Source organism: Artibeus jamaicensis, unplaced genomic scaffold, assembly GCF_021234435.1.
Source record: "Artibeus jamaicensis isolate MK-2021 breed Jamaican fruit bat unplaced genomic scaffold, CSHL_Jam_final contig_388, whole genome shotgun sequence".
In the NCBI taxonomy this organism is placed as follows: Eukaryota; Metazoa; Chordata; class Mammalia; order Chiroptera; family Phyllostomidae; genus Artibeus; species Artibeus jamaicensis.
The window spans coordinates 8,568,198-8,584,930 of record NW_026521813.1 but is presented as its reverse complement, the minus strand read 5'-3'; the positions used below and the strand labels follow the sequence as shown (position 1 = coordinate 8,584,930).

At 39.7% G+C, this 16,733-nt stretch overlaps 1 protein-coding gene and 1 pseudogene across 13 annotated transcripts in view; one reads left to right on the top strand and one right to left on the bottom strand.

The window, feature by feature from the left end:
• Nucleotides 1-16,733, bottom strand: part of DST (dystonin) — a 453,023-nt gene that overhangs the window by 426,706 nt on the left and 9,584 nt on the right. The gene's annotated exons all lie outside the window — the stretch shown is intronic.
• On the top strand, nucleotides 3,116-3,919 carry LOC128627381 (nucleophosmin-like; annotated as a pseudogene).

Genomic DNA, 16,733 nt, shown 5'->3' with positions numbered 1-16,733 from the left:
CAGGAAGATAAACAATCCGATTTAAAAAATGGATAAAGGACTTGAAAGACACTTCTCTAAGGAGGACATACAGAGGGCTCATAGACATATGAAAGAATGTTCAACATCACTAGCCACTGGACATGCAAATTAAAACCACAATGAGATACCGAGAAATGCAAAACCTAGTGTACTGTTGATAGGAATGCAGATTGGTGCAGCCACTGTGGAAAACAGTAGGGAAATTCCTTAAAAAACTAAAAATGGAACTGCCTTTTGACCCAGCAATTCCAATGCTGGGATTATACCCTAAGAGTCCTGAAACACAAATTCAAAAGAACCTATGCACCCCAATGTACATAGCAGCACTATTTACAACAGACAAGTGCTGGAAACAGCCTAAGTGCTCATAAGTAAATGAGTGGGTCAAAAAACTATGGTACATTTACATAATAGAATACTACACAGCAGAAAGAAAGAAGGAACTCCTACCTTTTGTGACAGCATGCATGGAACTGGAGGATATTATGCTAAGTGAAATAAGCCAGGCAATGAAAGACAAATACCATATGATCCCACCTATAAGTGGAACCGAATGAACAAAACAAACAAGCAAAATGGAAGTAGAGACATGGAAATAAGGAACAAACTGACAGTGACCAGAGGGGAGGGAGGAGAGGGATAACTGGGAGAAAGAAGGGGTTTAGTCAAGGAGCATGTATAAAGGACCCATGAACACTGACAACAGGTTGAGGATTGACTGTGGGAGTGGGTGGTGGGAGAAGCAAGAGACAGCAACAGGTTAAAAATTGGGACTACTATAATTAAACAACAATAAAAATAAAAATATGAATAAAAAGCTAGACAATTTCACCAAATATTTACAAATATATTTGGGGCTGCTTTGGGACACTATACAGTAGCTTTCAAAACAAGAGGCTGTTATACCCTAGATTGGTCTGAGATGTTTGCAAATACCTGCTGCCTTCTGCAAGTAGTTCAACACACAGTGGGCAGTGGCAGGAATTTATTTATTCAATGTTTGTTAATGATTGTCGAGACCTGTCAGTTAGTTATTTAAAACTTGTTAATGGCAGGAACCTAATCAACAAAATGAACAAGCAAGCAAAGTATAGCCAAAGACACTGAAATTGAGAATAGGCTGACAGTGATCAGAAGAAAGAGGGGAGGGGATAAAGGGGGAAAAGGGGGAAGGGTTTATAAGAGCAATTATAAAGGACACATGGACAATAACAAGGGGGGTGGAAATGGGGGAGGGAGATGGGGAGAGCAGGGTGGTGGGGAGGGCTGGGGGAAAAGGCAGAAAACTGTACTTGAAAAACCACAGTATATATACATACATATATATATATATATGTGTGTGTATATATATATATATATATATATATATATATATATATAAACTTGTTAATGTGCTACTTCTTAATGTGAGAGTTCTGTTCTCTTTATAAATAGCATCAATCACAATTAAATATATAGTTTTCTATGAAATCTATAGGTAGTTTTGTAATCTCAATCTATTTGGCTTACAGAAATTGAAAGGAAATCCAGAAATCTGAAGAATACCAGAATTTTTCTTCAAATGACAATGTATTGAGATTAGAGTTCTAAAAGTTCTGTGTGATAACCACATAAATGGAATCTTTGGGATTGCACAGGTTGTGTGTAACAATACATGTCTCACAGTATCATCTTATTAGCTGACAACATGCTACCAGATTTTCAAGAATAAGTAAAAAGAGAAAAGCAATGAGCTTAAGGTAGAGGGTGGGGTAGACTAATTCAAAACAAATTATGGTTCTAGTTATCATAAAATAAACTGTCTCCCACTGGATGCAATTACACAACTAAACAGAATGCAGTGAGCAGACACTTGAGGGTTCCAAAAAGTAAATAGTAGCAACAGACTTGAAGTTTTTTAAAAAGCCAGCATTTGAAGTGCCACCAAACCAGTGGTGAGTTTGTCATCTTTATCTCCAGACTGAAAACAAGGCATCCATGCAGCCTGAAACCCAAAGCTGGCTGGGCACTGAGGCTCAGACAGAGAGAGCTCCAGGAAAAACACCCTTCTTCTGGCTTAAGAAGTGAGAAAGGGACTTCTTAAGACTACAATGCAGAAATGCCTCATTTTTTTCTTCTTTTCTGAGCTCTCTTAAAAAAGTCCCAGTGGAAGAGGAGCCAAAACTCTTTGGAAGGAAACCTTCCTCTGATTTCGAGACAGTGGGACACATCCCACCTCTATATATTCTCTCTCTTCCTACCACTTGGCCCTGGACGCAAGTACAGTCACAGAAGTGTGCAACAGAACAGGCTAACAAAAACTGCAATTTTCTACCCAAACATAAGAGAATCTGTAAAAACTACCAACCATACAGGAATCAAAAGGAGTACATGGGAATACTATTAGCCCAACAAATTAGACAATTTAGATAAAATGAACAAATTCCTAGTAAGACACAAATTACCAAACTGACTCAAGAAGACATAGAAAATTTGAATATGCATATAAAAAGTAAAAATTGAACATTTTAATTTTAAACTGATAACTTAAAATATTACCACAAAGAAAATACCAGCTTCAAATTACTTCACTGATGAACTCTATCAAATAGTTAATTAAAATAATACCAACAATTCACAAACTCAGAGAATAAAGAAAAACTTAAAATGGATCATAGACTAAATATAAGAATCAAAACTATAAAATTTCTAGAAAAAACAGCAGAAAAATTTTCATAACCTTTGGGTGAGACAATGAACGTTCTTAGATATGACACCCCTGTCAAAAAAAAAAACCTACAATCCATAAAGGAAAATAACTGATAAATTGGACTTAATAAATATTTAAAACTTTTGCACTTAAGATACCATTAAGTAAATGAAAAGACAAACCACAGCATAAGAAGACCTTTGCAACTCACATGTCTGTTAAAGGACTTGTATCCAGAATATATAAAAAAACTCTTACAACTCAATGAAAATAACATGTACCCCATTTAAAAATGGGCAAAGGGTAGACCTGCTGTGACTGTGTTCTGCACAGCTCTTCTCTGGAGAGTACTCACTTATCTCCATCCGCCTTCTCTCCCACCTAAGTGTGTGCCATTTAATGGACATGGGCATGAGACCTCAGAGCTATCTTTTTGGTGGTAAATTAAAGGCTGACAAAAATCATCACTTTGAGATGGATGATGATGAAAATTAGCACCAGTCTTCCTTAAGAATGGTCAGTTTAGGGGCTGGTGCAAAGGATGAATTGTGTATCATTGAAGCAGAGGCAATGAATTATGAAGGTAGTCCAATTACAGTAACACTGGCAACTTTGAAAATGCCCATAAAGCCAACAGTTTCCCTGGGGGCTTGGAAATGACATATACAGTGGTACCTTAGTACTTATCATTCATTTGTTGAGGAACTCATGAGGAGTGACAAAACTGATGAGTACCAAACAATGAAGCATTTTCTCATTTGGGGTGGCATCATGACTCATACAAGTGCTAGCAGTGAAAGGGGGCCCAAGAAAGCACTGAGAGCTGAAACATTCTTTTTTCTTGTCAAAATGCAATGAGTACAGGGTTTGACAAGTTCTGATGCCTATGAGTACTGAGATCTAAGGGTTGTAGTGTGGTTCAAGGACTGTGCAGATTAATGGATAGCTCTTGTAGCTATGGGGGGGGGGGGGATGCAGTCAGAAGATGAAGAGAAGGTGAAAGCCCGAAGTACATCAGGAAAGTGATCTGTCCTCAAAGTGCTAGCAAGTTTCCACAAAAAAATGCAAAACTGGCTGCTGCTGAAGATGATGATGAAGATGATGGTTTTGATGACGAGGAAGCTAAAAAAACCGAAAGTGCCCTTAATGAAATCTATATGAAATACTCCAGCCAAAAATGCACAAAACTCAAACCAAAATAAAAAAAAGACTCAGACTTCCGCCAAGATGGAGGCATAGGTGGATAAGCCGTGCCTTCTCACACAACCAAGTTTAGAGACAACTAAATATTAGCAACAGAAAACACAGCCAGAACACAGAACATTGAACTTTTTGGAAGTCTGATAACAACAAATTCTTCAGCCTGACCCGTAAGAGGGGCGAAACCGGCAGCTGGTGGAGCGGGGTTGCACGGGAAAACTTGGTGGGATGGACGCGGGTGCGCGGAACCCAGGCACAGGGTTGAACCTGATGAGCAACCCAGCGAGCAACCGCGAGGAAACAGCGAGGGAGCAGGGCTGCAGGTTGACTGTGGTCGCGCATTCGTGGGCAGGTAGACAAGTGAGGGAGTGGGCGGTGAGACTATGGGACTGAGCAGGCCCCACGGCGAGCAGCTGCAGAGGGCACCGCCATTTCCCCGCTATGACTCCGCCTCCACATACAGCGTCATAACCCAGTGACCTGAGTGGCCCCGCCCTGGTGAACCACCCAAGGTTCCGCTCCTCACCCAGCCGGCGAGAAACAGCAGAGGGGGGTCGCCATTTCCCCACTATGACTCCGCCCCCACATACAGCGTCACAACCCAGTGACCTGGGAGTCCGAGTCGCCGCTTCTCACACTTAAAGGGCGCGAACAGACCAAAAATGGCTCAAGAAGATCTCAAAGGCCCAGAGCCCATATAGATCTAAGCGATGAAGAAATAGCAAAACTCTCAGACGCACAGTTTAAAACACTGGTAATCAGGATCCTCACAGAACTGGATGATTATAGCCACAAATTAGACAAATATATGAAGGTGAAACTAATTGAAATGAATGGAATTGCACAGGACACCAATAGCAATGAAAAGGAAACTGGGACTCAAATCAATGGAGTGGACCAGAAGGAAGCAAATAATGGCCAAACAGAAAAGAGTCAAAAGCAAGAATTTAAAGAAATGAGGAGAGTCTTAGGAACCTCCAGGACATCTTTAAACGCTCCAACATCTGAATTATAGGGGTACCAGAAGGGGGAAAGGCACAGCCACCAGTGGAAAACTTATTTGAACAAATAATAAAGGAGAATTTCCCCAATCTGGCAAAGGAAATAGACTTCCAGGAAATCCAGGAAGCTCAGAGAGTACCAAAGAAGTTGGACCCAAGAAGGAACACACCAAGGCACATCATCATTACATTAGCCAAAATTAAAATGAAGGAGAGAATCCTAGAAGCAGCAAGAGATAAGGGGACAATCACCTACAAAGGAGTCCCCATCAGACTGTCAGCAGATTTCTCAAAAGAGACCTTACAGGCAAGAAGGGGCTGGAAAGAAGTATTCCAAGTCATGAAATTCAAAGACCTCCATCCAAGATTGCTCTATCCAGCAAAACTTTCATTTAGAATGGAAGGACAGATAAAGTGCTTCTCAGATAAGATCAAATTCAAGGAGTTCATCATCACCAAGCCCTTATTATATGAAATGTTAAAGGGGCTTACCTAAGGAAAAGAAGATAAAAAATATGAACAGTGAAAGGACAGCAAACTCACAGTTATTAACAACCACACCTAAAACAAAAGCAAACTAAAAGGACAGCTAGATCAGGAGTGGAAACATAGAAATGAAGATCTCAAGGAGGGTTAGCAACAGGGGAGTGGGAGGAGGAGAAGGGGGGGAGAAGGTACAGAAAATAAGTAGCATAGACAGTAGATAGAAAATTGATGGGGGGGCAAGAATAGTATGGGAAATATAGAATCTAAAGAACTTGAGACACGTGGTCATAAACTAAAGATGGGAAATGGTAGGGGAGGCGTGTGCAGGGTGGAGGGAAATGAAGGGGGGAATAGAACTGTAATGGCATAATCAATAAAATATATTTAAAAAAAGAAAAGTTTTAAAAACTTTTTAAAAGTATATTTTATTGATTATGCTATTACAATTGTCTCATTTTTTCCTTCTCTTTATCTCTCTGCCCTCTGTTCTCCCTTCCAACAGCATGCCCCACCCTTAGTTCATGTCTATGAGTCATACATATAAGTTCTTTGGCTTCTCCACTTCCCATACTATTCTTAACTTCCTTCTATTTTGTACTTACTGGTTATGCTTTTTATTCCCTGGACTTTTCCCCCATCTCCCCTCCTCCCTGCTGATAACCCTTTACATGATCTCCATTTCTGTGATTCTGTTCCTGTTCTATTTGTTTGCTTTTTTTGTTTTGTTTTGTTCTTTAGGTTCACTTGCTGATAGTTGTGAGATTGTTATCATTTTACTGTTCATAGCTTTGATCTTTTTTTTCTTAGATATAGCCCTATAACATTTTCTATAATAAGGTCTTGATGATAATGAACTCCTTTAACTTGACCTTATCTGGGAAGCACTTTATCTGCCCTTCCATTCTAAACGATATCTTTGCTGGACGGAGTAATCTTGGGTGTAGGTCCTTGCCTTTCAGGACTTCAAATACGTCTTTCCAGCCCCTTCTTGCCTGCAAGGTTTCTTTTGATAAATCAGCTGAAGGTTTTATGGGAACTCCTTTGTAGGTAACTCTCTCCTTTTCTCTTGCTGATTTTAAGATTCTCTCTTTATTTCTAATCTTGCATAATTTAATTATGATGTTTCTTGGTGTGTTCCTCCTTGGGTCCAACTTTTTGGGACTCTCTGCGCTTCCTGGACTTCCTGGAAGTCTATTTCCTTTGCCATATTGGGGAAGTTCTTCTGCACTATTTTTTCAAATAAGTCTTCCATTTCTTGCTCTTCCTCTTCTTTTTGTGGTACCCCTATGATTTGGATGTTGTAATGCTTAAAGTTGTCCCAGAGGTTCCTATGCTTCTCCTCATTTTTTTTTTATTTATTAATTAAATTTATTTATTTTTTTGAATTGATTATGCTGTTACAGTTGTTCTATTCCCCCCTCCATTTCCCTCCACCCTGCCCCCCCAACCCCACCATTACCCCCCTTTAGTTTATGTCCATGTGTCTCAAGTCCTTTAGGTTCTATATTTCCCAAACTATTCTTGCCCCCCCCATCTATTTTCTATCTACTGTCTATGCTACCTGTTTTCTGTACCTTCTCCCCCCCTCTCCTCCTCCCATTCCCCTGTTGCTAACCCTCCTTGAGATCTTCATTTCTGTTTCCACTCCTGCTCTAGCTGTCCTTTTAGTTTGCTTTCGTTTTAGGTGTGGTTGTTAATAACTGTGGGTTTGTTGTCCTTTCACTGTTCATGTTTCTTTATCTTCTTTTTTCTTAGATAAGTCCCTTTAACATTTCATATAATAAGGGCTTGGTGATGATGAACTCCTTGAATTTGGTCTTATCTGAGAAGCACCTTATCTGTCCTTCCGTTCTAAATGAAAGTTTTGCTGGGTAGAGCAATCTTGGTTGTAGGTTTTTAGATTTCATGACTTGGAATATTTCTTTCCAGCCCCTTCTTGCCTGTAAGGTCTCTTTTGAGAAATCTGCTGATAGCCTGATGGGGACTCCTTTGTAGGTGACTGTCCCCTTAGCTCTTGCTGCTTCCAGGATTCTTTCCTTCATTTTAATTTTGGCTAATGTAATTATAATATGCCTTGGTGTGTTTCTTCTTGAGTCCAACTTTTTGGTACTCTCTGGGCTTCTTGGATTTCTTGGAAGTCTATTTCCTTTGCCAGATTGGGGAAATTTTCTTTTATTATTTGTTCAAATAGTTTTTCCACTGGTGGTTGTGTCTTTCCCCCCTTCTGGTACCCCTATAATTCGGATATTGGAGCGTTTAAAGATGTCCTGGAGGTTCCTAAGACTCTCCTCATTTCTTTGAATTCTTGCTCCTTGACTCTTTTCTGGTTGTCCATTATTTGCTTTCTTCTGGACCCTTGCATTGATTTGAGTCCCAGTTTCCTTTTCATCTCTATGGGATTCCTGTGGAATTCCATTCATTTCCCTTAATTTAGCCTCCATATGTTTCTCTAATTTGTGGCTGTAATCCACCAAATCTGTCAGAAAGGTGATGACCAGTGTTTTAAACTGTGCATCTGAGAGTTTTGCTATTTCTTCGTCATTTAGATTTATCTCTGGGGCTTTGAGTTCTGCCTGCGACATTTTTGGTCTGTTCTGGCCCTTTAAGTGGGACAAGCGGCGCCTTGGAGTCCCAGGTCGCTGGGTTGTGACGCTGTATGTGGGGGTGTGGTCAGAGCGGGAAATGGCCCTCGCCCCAGCCGCTGCCGCCGCCGGGCTGGTCCAACCGCTTACTCCCTCACTCGCGCGCAACCAGAGTCAATTCGTTGCCACCGCCTCCCCACTGTGTCGCTCCCCCGGTGGGCTGCTCGGCGGCTCACCAGGTCCAATCCTGGGTTTGGAACCCGCGTAACTGGATTCGCGCGCCGATTCCGCGCCGGTCCGACCGAGCCCTCCTTTGTAAGTCCTCACCGGACACTGGTTTCGCACCCTACCAGTCAGGCTGAAGAATTTGTTGTTAGCGGACTTCCGAAAAGTTCAGTTTTCCGTGTTCTGGTTGTGTTTTGTGATGCTAATATTTAGTTGTCCCTAAACTTGGTTGTGAGAGGAGGCAGGCACATCCAGCTAAACCTCCATCTTGGCGGAAGTCGGCCATTTTTTTGAATTCTTGTTTCTTCATTCTGTTCTGGTTGAATGTTTATTTCTTTCTTCTTTTCCAAATCATTGATTTGAGTCCTGGTTTCCTTCCCTTCACTGTTAGTTTCCTGTACATTTCTCTTCATTTCATTTTATGTAGCCTTCACTTTTTCCTCCATTTTGTGACCATACTCAGCATCCTGATCACCAGTGTTTTTCTGTGAGCATCCTGATCACCAGTGTTTTGAGCTCTGCATCTGATAGGTTGGCCATCTCCTCATCACTTAGTTCTCTCTCTGGAGTTTTGATCTGTTCTTTCATTTGGGCCATATTTTTTTTTCATCTCAGCACAGTTGTTACATAGTAAGGGGCAGAGCCTTAGGTATGCATCAGGACCGGGCAATCTCTGTTGTTGTGTTGTGATGCAGTACATGGGGGAGGGGTCCAAGAGGGGAACAATGCCATCTTCTGAGCTCTTACCCTGCTTTCAGTCACTTCCTCTACTACCTGCAAGCAAATTGGGACCTTCTGGTGCTGATTCCTGGGTGGGTAGGTTAGTGTATGTTCTAGGACCTCATGAATTTCTCCAATGAACTCTACCATGAGGCTGGGAGTTTCTCCCATTGCTGCAATACTCACAGATTTTTACAGCCAGAGGTTTTGAGGCTTTAGTTTCCCACACTAGAACCCTGGGTTGTGGTCTGTCTAGCTCCCCATTTGTTCCTCCTAGCTTCTCTGCACATGAATGTAGTACTGTCCAGTCTGCCAGCCACCGCCTTGTGGTGTGTCCTCTCCACCCCACCTCCCAGTGTCTGCCCCTCCTACCAGTGTGGGTGAATGTTTCTTCTTTTACTCCTTGGTTGTTGGACGTTCATACATTTCAATTTTCTGGCAGTTCTGGTTGATTTTTGTTTTTAAATTTGTTGTTGTCCTTCCTTTGGTTCTGTGAGGAAACAAAGTGTATCTACCTACACTTCCATCTTGGCCAAAGTCCACCTATTTATCTTTTAAAGGAAGGACGGAACTCCACCCTTTGCTTGGTTTTAAGTATGTATGAAATATAATGGAAGGACATAGTAGTAATGGTGGTCAGACAAATTAAAATGGTCAGGAGACAAAAATATACATGTGAAGTAAACCCAATATTTTGATACAGTAAAAAAATTAAATTAAAATTTAAATGGGTAAATATTAAAATATTTCACCAAAAAAGATCTATGAATTGTGAATAAGTACATAAAAAAAGTAGTCAAAATCATTAGTCATTATGGACAAGCCAGTAAATACCACAGATACCACTTTAGACCCACTAGAATAGCTATAATCACAGAGATAGACAATCACAAGCATTGCCAAGGATGTGAAAAACTGGAACCTATTGCTGGTAAGAATGTTCAATTGTACACCTACTTGGAAGTTTGACAGTTTCTTTAAAAATTAAACAAAGCCTTGTCCAATATGGCTCAGTTGGTTGGGTGTTGTCCCACAAAATGAAAGGTCATGGGTTCAATTCCAGGTCCAGGCACATGCCTAGGTTGCGGGTTCATTACCTAATTGGGGTGCATATTAAAGGCAACCAATCGATGTTCCCCTCACATAGATTCCCTTCCTCCTTTTCTCCTTCCCTTCCCCTCTTTCTAAAAATCAATGAGTATGTCCTCGAGTGAGGATAAAATATGTAAATAAGCATAAATGTACAACATAAGCTAACAATTCTACTCTGGATGTCTGCCTGAAGTAAATGAAAACATACCTCCACACAAGATTTTAAGTAAATATTCATAGCAGTATTTTTCATAGTATAATAGCTAAAAATTGGGGGGGAGAACTCCAATTTTCCAGTCCATCAACTGATGAAAGGATAAACATGTGGTATACTCATCAAGTAGAATACTACCCCGCAGTAAAAATGAAGTACTGATATACGCTACACTACAATACATATTACAACATGGATGAACCTCAAAGTCATTAAACTATATGAAAGAAGCCAGATGCAAAAGACTGCATGTTATGATTCACTTATATGCAATGTCCAGAAAATGCAAATCTATAGACACTAAAGCAGATTAGTGGTTTTGTTGAGGCAAGCAGTAGAAACACTTCTCATGACTGCAAACAGTCATGGGAAATAATTCTAGGGTGATGGGAAATATTGTAAAACTGGAAATTATCTATCTCTCAAAATGTTTTTGATTTAAGTTAGACCTAGAAATTCCAGGTGGAAGTAATTTTCATATATATAAAAGCCAGGATATTGGAAAAGAATGTCTAGGAAAAAGAATTTTAAAGCTTTAAATGAGTGTTTGGGGGACAGTAGACAGCAGTACAGTCAGTTATAAATAAACAATTATCTATGACAGATTGCTAAAGTGACCACAATACTATGCAACTTCTCCCATTAGGACTCTATTCCCTTCACTCTCTGAGGCTTGCTTTGTCCAAAACAATGTGTGAGCAGAGGTCCTGTAAGAGTTCAGAGCCTAGACCTCATGAAGCCTCATGTACTTCTACTCTTGCTGCTTTTGCAACCAACCTGGGTCAGCTTGCTGGAAGAAAAGAGACCAAGCAGAGGGAAAGTGAGTCAGCCAGAAGCTCACCAAAGACACATAAGGGAGTTCCAGCTGTGATGAGTCAAGCCTGACTCAGGCCAGAACTGTCCATCTGGGCATAGCCCATACTGCCAATCCCCAAAACTGTACACTAAATAGGTAACAGTTTAAGTGGTTCTTTACAAAGCAGAAGCTAATTGAAACACTACAAAGGAGCAGATATGACTGTTGGATCACACACAAACCAAATGACTGGGTTTCAAGAATAAATTTCCTAGGCACAAGAATAGAAATGCAGTCAGTGAGTTAGACTCTGGTCTGGGAATTGTCAAAGTCAATGTGTCAGAGGAAATAAATGCATGATCAAAGTGACAATAAAGGTGAAAACTTCTCTGCACAATTGATTAAGAGCCTATACTGATTGGAAAGGCAAGTGAAATTAAGTCACAAAGTGCAGACAGTCTGAAACCTAGGGAAAGTTTAGGACTGGAGGTCCTGATAAGGTAAGGAAGAAACTCACTAAGAGCACATAAGGGGGTGGAGATGGGCAGATGTGGTCAAAGCTATTTCAGAATTCAGGATTCGGGAATTACGGCAGCCTGAAGACATATACATGGGTTGATGGATAAAAGAATAGATAATCAGAGAACTATGGATAGATATTTGTTCATTTCTAGAGACTTGTCAAATTTTGGACATAAAGTTGCACAGAATACTGTCTTGTGCTCTTAATATCTGTGGATTCTACAATTATAACCTCTCTTCCATTTGCCCTAACACTGGTGTGTGTGTATGTGTGTGTGCGTGTGCGTGTGTGCATGTGAGTGTGCGTGTGCGTGTGTGTGTGTGTTGATCGGCCTAGCTTGATGTTTACAAACTTTATGGATCTTTTCAAAGAACCAACTTTGGCTTGGTTAAATTTCTCTATTGCATGTTTTTTCTCTATTTCATCAATATCTGCTCTATCTTTATTATTTCCTTCTACCTACTTTGTGTTTACTTTGCCTTTTTTATTCATTAGCTTCTTAAAGTTTAAAAGTTTTTAAAATTTTAGAGCTTTCTTTTTTTCTAATATAAGCAGGTAAAGCTATGTGTTTTCCTCTAAGGACTGTTTTGCCTGCATCACAAAATTTTGAAATATTGTGTTTTCATCATAATTCAGTTCAAAATAGTTTCTAATTTCTCCTATTTTTTGATGCATGAATTATTTAGAAGGATGTTATTTGATTTCCAAATGGTTGAAATTTTCCTAGAGATATTATTATTGATTCCTAACTTTATTCTGTTATAATCAATAATATATTCTGTATGACTTAAATCCTCTTAAATTTAAATTTATTGTGACTTGTTTAATGACTCAGAATATAGTCTGGCTTTGTGAAGGCATCGTGTAAGTATAATGTTCTATTAATATCAATTAGGTCAGGACAGTTGAGAGTTACGAAGGTCAGTAATATCTTTACTGACTTTCTGTGTGGACATTCATTCTATCTATTGCTGGGAGGATGTTAAAATAATGTATTATAATTATAGAACTGTCTATTTCTCCTTTTAATTTTGACAATGTGTATTAAAATTAATAACAATCTGATAGTAACCAGAGAAGAGGTGGGAAGGAATAATGAGGGGAGGGGGAAGGTTTTCAGGGAAAATTATAAAGGACACATGGACAAAACCAATGGGGGGTGGAAGCAGGGGAGGAAGGTGGGAATGGCTGGGGTGGGGCAGGGGAGTAGTGGGGAGTAGATGCAGACAGCTGTAATAGAACACAATAATTTTTTTAAAAATTGACAATGTTTAATTTTGTATATTGAGGCCCTGCTATTTGGTACATATATATTTATGATTATGTCTTCCTGGACAACTAGCCCTTTTACCATAATAGAAATCCCTCTAATATCTGTTAATACTCTTTAGCTTGATATCTATTTTATCTGATTTGAATGCAGCCATGCCAATCTTCTAATGCTTATCGTTTGTATCATTTATGTTTTTTCATTCATTTACTCTCAATCTAACTGCTTCTTTAAGCACATCTCTTATAAATAGCATATAGTCAGGTCTTGCTATTATCCATGCTGCTTATCTCTATCTCTCAATTGGAGTGTTTAGTCTATTAATACTTTATGTAGCACAAATGTAAATAAAAATTAAAAAACTGGAATTTAAGAGGATAATGCTTTCAGTTGACCTATAATCTATACATGTATTAATTAATACATGTACTAATTAATATAGTACATGCAGTACTAATATTCTGCAGTATGTATAGTCTATATACTTAGTAGTTATTCAACAAAATAATTTTTTAAAAACATTGGTCAATAGCTAACCAAATCCCCATGTGAAATCTGAGTGCTAAATAAAAGAATTTTACACACAGTATAATAGTGTTACTTAATAATATGTAAAATTTCTGGAATATACAACATATAAGTCTTACTTTAAAAATTTTGACATTTCAGATTTTGTAAATAATGTTGTTAGTGTCCTTCCCCTAAAAAATTGTAAACTACAAGAAAATAACTGGACTTCCGCCAAGATGGAGGTTTAGGTGGATATGCCGTGCCTCCTCACACAACCAAGTTTAGGGACAACTAAATATTAGCATCAGAAAACACAACCAGAACACGGAAAACTGAACTTTTCAGAAGTCCGCTAACAACAAATTCTTCAGCCCCACCGGTAAGGGGCGAAACCTGCGTCTGGTGAGGAGCTGCAAGGGAGGGCTCGGTCGGACCCGGGCGCGGAATCCAGACGCCCGGGTTCCAAACCCAGGATTGGACCTAGTGAGCGACCGAGCAACCCACCGGGTGAGCGACTACAGAGGAGACAGTGGGGAGGCAGTGCAGCGTGTTGACTGCGGTTGCCTAATTGCACGCGAGCGAGGGAGTGGGCGGTTGGACCGGCCGCGGCGGCAATAAACGGCAGCCAAGGCGACAGAGGGCGCCGCCATTTCCCCGCTCTAACCACGCCCCCACATACAGCGTCACGACCAAGCGACCTGGGACTCCAAGGCGCCGCTTCTCCCACTTAAAGGGCCAGAACAGACCAAAAATGTCGCAGGAAGACCTCAAAGCCCCAGAGATAAATCTAAGCGACGAAGAAATAGCAAAACTCTCAGACACACAGTTTAAAACACTGGTCATCAGCTTCCTCACAGATCTGGTTGATTATAGCCACAAATTAGAGAAACATATGAAGGCTAAATTAAGGGAAATGAATGGAATTCCACAGGAAACCCATAGAGATGAAAAGGAAACTGGGACTCAAATCAATGGAGTGGACCAGAAGAAACCAAATAATGGCCAAACAGAAAAGAGTCAAGGAGCAAGAATTCAAAGAAATGAGGAGAGTCTTAGGAACCTCCAGGACATCTTTAAACGCTCCAATATCCGAATTATAGGGGTACCAGAAGGGGGAAAGACACAACCACCAGTGGAAAAACTATTTGAACAAATAATAAAAGAAAATTTCCCCAATCTGGCAAAGGAAATAGACTTCCAAGAAATCCAAGAAGCCCAGAGAGTACCAAAAAAGTTGGACTCAAGAAGAAACACACCAAGGCACATCATAATTACATTAACCAAAATTAAAATGAAGGAGAGAATCCTAGAAGCAGCAAGAGATAAGGGGACAATCACCTACAAAGGAGTCCCCATCAGACTGTCAGCTGATTTCTCAAAAGAGACCTTACAGGCAAGAAGGGGCTGGAAAGAAATATTCCAAGTCATGAAATCTAAAGACCTCCAACCAAGATTGCTCTATCCAGCAAAACTTTCATTTAGAATGGAAGGACAGATAAGGTGCTTCTCAGATAAGACCAAATTCAAGGAGTTCATCATCACCAAGCCCTTATTATATGAAATGTTAAAGGGACTTATCGAAGAAAAAGAAGTTAAAGAAACATGAACAGTGAAAGGACAACAAACTCACAGTTATTAACCACACCTAAAATGAAAGCAAACTAAAAGGACAGCTAGATCAGGAGTGGAAACATAGAAATGAAGATCTCAAGGAGGGTTAGCAACAGGGGAGTGGGAGGAGGAGATGGGGGGAGAAGGTACAGAAAACAAGTAGCATAGACAGTAGATAGAAAATAGATGGGGGGGCAAGAATAGCATGGGAAATATAGAACCTAAAGGACTTGAGACACATGGACATAAACTAAAGGGGGGTAATGGTGGGGTTGGGGGGCAGGGTGGAGGGGAATGAAGGGGGGAATAGAACAACTGTAACAGCATAATCAATTTAAAAATATATATAAATAAAAAAAAATAACTGAACATGAGCAAGGTGACATGCACACTGAGGTAAAAATCATAGTCTTTGCCCTGACTGGTGTGGCTCAGTGATTGGGCATCATCCCACAAACAAAAAGGTCCCTGATTCCATTCCCACTTAAGGCACATCTTATTTTCAATCCATCCCTCTGTATTTTTTTCCTTTGTTTCCTTTATCCTTCCTTCTTTGGATCATTTGGATATTTTTTAGTATTTAGTTTGGGTTTATCTATTATCCATTTTGTATTGGTTGTTCATGGAATTAAAATATACATCCTAAATATGTATCCTTGCAGTTATATAAGGAGTTCACTTATTCCTCTATGTATTTTTTTTGCCCTGACTGGTGTGGCTCAGTGGATTGGGCATCACCTGCAAACTGAGAAGTCACTGGCTCAATTCCTAGTGAGGGCACAGGTCTGGGTTGGGTCTGTGGGCCAGGTGCCCTGTTGGGGCTGTGAGAGAGGCAACTGATTGATGTTTCTCTTGCACATCAATGTTTCTCTTCTTTCTCCTTTCCTTCCCCTAGATCTAAAAATAAAATATATATTTAAATATATACATATTTAAAAATAAAATAAAATAAAAAAATATATGTATTTTTGCCCTGACTGGGTCACTCTGTTGGAGCACCATCCCATGCACTGAAAAGTTGCTGGTTAGATTCCAGCCAGGGCACGTACCTAGGTCGTGGGTGGGTCTCCAGTTGGAGGCAACCCCTCAATGTTTCTCTCCCACAAAGATGTCTCTCTCTCTCCCTCTCTCTCAAATCAATAAAAAAGCATATCTTTGGGTGAGGATTAAACTTTTTCTTAATTACATGTACTTTTTAATTAAGAGAAATAAAATAGTATTTTCTATTTGCCTTGATATTTGGCATTTTGATGCTCTGCATTCAAATTCACCACTGCATGTCTCTAACTGAACAAAGATTACCAAAGCACACCGTCTGACCCTCACCAGGCAAGAACACACAGATTACTCACTAAAATTGCCCCTGATCTTTTCTTGTAAGATCATGACCGTTAAATCAGTGCCACTTGATACCAATGTGACTGTTAAAAAAAACATAAATTCAGGCACTGGAGTTGGGTGATAATATTGATGATAAGGTAAATTGGTTAAAAGATCATCTGTACTATACTTACATTGATTTTCAGATTATACTAAAATGAAAACATTAAATATTAAAATTTTTGTTCAAAACTCTCACATCAAAGTATGAAAATCTATTTAATAATGAATAAAAATGTCAGGGACTATTTTCAACTCATTTTAAAAAGTGTCTGAATCTGTGTGTTTTGGAAGTAAACACAGGATGTTAAAAAAAAGGCATAACTGTGTATCTAAAATAAAAACTGAAAAGCATCTGTCTCTTTCCCTTTAAGTAAAAGAGGGATGTGGGAATATCTAGAAAGTTACAGAAT